At 40.9% G+C, this 3,860-nt stretch overlaps 1 pseudogene; it reads right to left on the bottom strand.

The window, feature by feature from the left end:
- Window positions 1–356: 356 nt before the first annotated feature.
- Window positions 357–1,011, bottom strand: LOC144685255 (large ribosomal subunit protein eL39-like; annotated as a pseudogene).
- Window positions 1,012–3,860: the final 2,849 nt, after the last annotated feature.

Here is a 3,860-nt window from a genome sequence, read left to right on the forward strand (position 1 = left end):
TCAAACTTAGAAATAGTTTGAAACATGGAACATTTCCTCTTTTTATCTGAGCTGTTGGAAGTATAAGACATGTGTTTCACAGGCTTTCAAAAGGGAATTGGATAAGCACCTGAAAGGAGAAAAAAAATTGCATGTCTGCAAGGGAAGGACGGAGGAGTGAGACCAGCTAAATTGCACTTGCAAAGCTTGATGGGTTGACTGGCCAAACTCTATGTTGTAACCATTCTATGATTCTATTCATAATGTAAATAACTATGAAGAAGATGTTTTGAAAGGCAGAAAAAGTATCTTGAGCAAATTTTGTAAAATAGTATCACAAATATTCTACCAACAAGGCCAGAGTTCCAAATAAGTCATTTTTTTTAGAGATTTATATTGGTTTAATTTTCCACAATAGAAAACATGAAACAAAAAAATTACATTTTTCTCCAGTCAGCTTTTGCTCAGGTCTGTACTTCCATTACTCTTCTCTGCAGGGGAGAGGGAGATCGGGAGAGGGGGCTGTTGCTGGTAGCATGCCAGCGGTGGTGACTCCCTTTACAGGCCCAGCTTGGTCCTTCTCCAGTGTCTCCTCTTGGAATTGTACCTGATCTTGTTTTCATGTGGATCTACTGTGGAATTGGTCCGATTTGCTTCATCTTCTTGGCGAGGAATTGCTTGATCCTGAAGGTTTTGTGGGATGGCATGGCCGAACCTCCACTCTGGCTGCCTCAACGGTGAAAAAAGCTCCAGACAAGTCATATTGGACTCAAAACATTACCTCTATTTTTCTCTCCACAGATGCTGCCAGACCTGCTGAGTTTTTCCAGCACTTTGTTTTATGTTATGCCTGTTTCTTTCAATATTAGCAAACTGAGCAATTTGTGATATGCTACTTGAATAAATTTGTGACTAAGTGTGGTTGATCCAACATTGTGTTTCACATGACGAGTCTTGGGTTGCACCAGGATCTTCAGTAACAAACAGGAAGTGGATGTATCAGGGTGGGGAGTCTGGTTAGACTGAGAGCAATATAAAGGTGTAATGAGTTGCAATTATGTAATCAGAGCCTAATCAACACAGCCAGCAGGTTATATGGGTGAGGGTTGGGGAAGCAGTGTTGATTGGGGTGGGGAAACAGCTGGTTGCTCTCTGAGAGAGGTGTGAAGACATATGCTGGCAGCCATATCATGAGCCAGTGGAATAGCAAGTGTGATACAGGCATTGGTGAATGTTACTTACTTCAAAATACAGTCAAAGTATATTTTATATTTAACAAAAATTTAGAAAGGGCAGTGAGAGGTGTAGATGAAGTGGAGGCCAGTGGGAACAAGTTGGAACCAATTTAATAATTTTGGAGGGGAGGCAGGAGATAAAAGGCAGAAAGACTTTAGAAAAGCAGGAAACATTATATTTACCTTTTTAAACTGTAAAAGGGGAGTAAATGAAAATTTACTTAAAGACAGAGCAAGCAAGGATGAAGTCTTTAAATATTTCCAAAAATCTGGAGAACCGGAGCTTTGGATGCTGTATTAAGTGCTAAAGTGTGCAACTACATAAGTGGCTGCATGACAGGTAGCTTAAAAATGGGAGGCCTTATTGCAATGCCACCTAGCAGCATTGCACAATGGTAATGTCCAAATAAGTAATGTGTGACACTGGTTCAAGCAAAAGGAAACTGTTACGTTTTGGGTTCAGTGGTACTACAGTAAGAACAATTCATGCTTGAACTAGCGGCCTATCCATGAGTAATATTATGGAATCATATTACTAAAATAAGTTTTGGTAAGATATCTAACCTTTTCTTTCAGATTCTGGCCTACCTGGTTTGTATTCTAGCAACTTTTGTTTTTAATTTGTGATGTTCATAGTTTCAAGTTCAAACTAGTTTTTAAATGTCACTTGTAACTATAGTGAAATTAATGGTGAAAAAAATCGTACATCAAATATTGACAGCTTTGTTATAATAGAAATGGTAATTAATTACATTTTATGCAATGATGCCTGATAAAATGTTGTCATCATTCCATGTGAAGCAGCTGCGGTTGAATTGTTCAGGATGAAGAGTTAAGATGATATTGGGAAAGTGGGGGTTAGAAAAAATGCAGAACTAACATATTGATCATTACTGTGCTTGGAATAATAATACCCAATTACCCAATTGGATAAATGCGCTTTAAGTACTTATAATTACAATCTATTCTCTTCACAGAACAAGGACACCAGGTGCACTCAAAGACAAGTAGATATGTTGATAAGGAAGCACAGGATGCGGCATTATGTACTGGCATGGAAGGGGTAATGGTGACAGGAATTGACGAAGTCCATGTGGTACAGGGTAGAGGCTCAATATGCAGTGCCCATAGAAGTGATCTTCGTAGTGTGGAGAAAGCAAACATCAGGACATACCGTTGCTATTTCCCCACCAGAAATGTTATGGAGCATTTGTTGTCTATTATTAAGCATATGACAACATAGATGGTGCCTGCAGTGCAAACCTCACTAATGGGCATAGTGTCATTTTTCAAGAATTCTGCAGTGACTTTGAAGTCCATACTCCATGGCCAGCTTTAATTTGCTTATGTGCATTCAGGCAACAATACAAGAGCAATTTCCAAAGCCTGATTCATTCCAAAACCTTTTTGATGCTCCCATAGAAGAGGAGGTGCTCTCCAGAAGTAACGAGTCTAAATGTAAAGAAGCAATTGATCGACAAGTTAGCAACAGTGCAATTCTTTCACTCACTCTGGTAGTAGGCCCTGCCTCTGATATCACTGAACCAACAGCAATAGGAACCTCTAGCGCCGAGGCAGGTCCATTAAGAATAAATTACCGCGCTGTAGAGATGGAGTGGCTTATTTTGCTTAAAGGATTAAAATAGGCACTAAATGGATGCTGTGATAATAAGAAATGGTTGTTTGAAAGTGTGGATTTAGCATGCAATTTTCAGGCTAATTGATTTAAATATGCCTGGAGTTGCTGAAATTATAACTGAAGGTTAATCACTCACACACTCATTAGATGTAATTTTCCTGGAGTTCCATATGTAACCCACACTCACCTACCTCCACTGTAGGTGTGGAGTGTGCTGATTGGGAGAGAAACCAACATGGAAGGATGTCTCAAAAACCTAGAGCGAGAGAGAGAGAGCACTTTGGTTCCTTGATGGGAGGTTCTGCTGGAGGAGGTAGACAGTGGTGGGGGGCAGAAGGCCACAGAAGCTACTTGTGCAACACACGTGGGAGGAGATTGCTCTAGCCCCTGGATATGGCTTCAGTGCCGCAAGAAATTTAATGACTCGACACAAGTAGTCAAGGTAAGCTTCTCAATAATTGCACCATTACCACAATCTCAACACAATTCATCCACCATCTAATTATACACTGACACTCACGTACCTACACTTTTGTATCCTTCACAGACACCATTCGTACCTCAGACACACCTCACAGCTCTTCAAACATGTGAGACATCACACACTCAAATACACCTATCAATATGCTCATTCACAATCACTACTCTTTCTCTTCCAGGTCAAGATAGCACAAAAGGTGGCAGCAGGGCCTGACTGGGGGACGTCAACCGGGTCTGCATGAAATTACTCTCCTTGGGGATGCAGTATTGGCCATGATCAGGAGGGGAGCGGGAGATGCCATGGCCAGAGGCAGAGCAGGGGGCATGTCAACTCGAATTTCCTTACAGGTGCACAACTATACCGGATCGCAAATCATCCAAAATCATCCTCAACCTCAAAGTTTCACGTGATTTCATCAAATATATCTTACGATAGTGGCTGCCCACACTGCACCTTAATCCTTCCAGCTTTATTTTGTTCACTCCGATGAGCAAGATCCACCTCACACGCCCAGATCTAATTCAAG

The sequence above is a fragment of the Cetorhinus maximus genome, chromosome 10 (assembly GCF_964194155.1).
Source record: "Cetorhinus maximus chromosome 10, sCetMax3.hap1.1, whole genome shotgun sequence".
NCBI classification, from domain to species: Eukaryota; Metazoa; Chordata; class Chondrichthyes; order Lamniformes; family Cetorhinidae; genus Cetorhinus; species Cetorhinus maximus.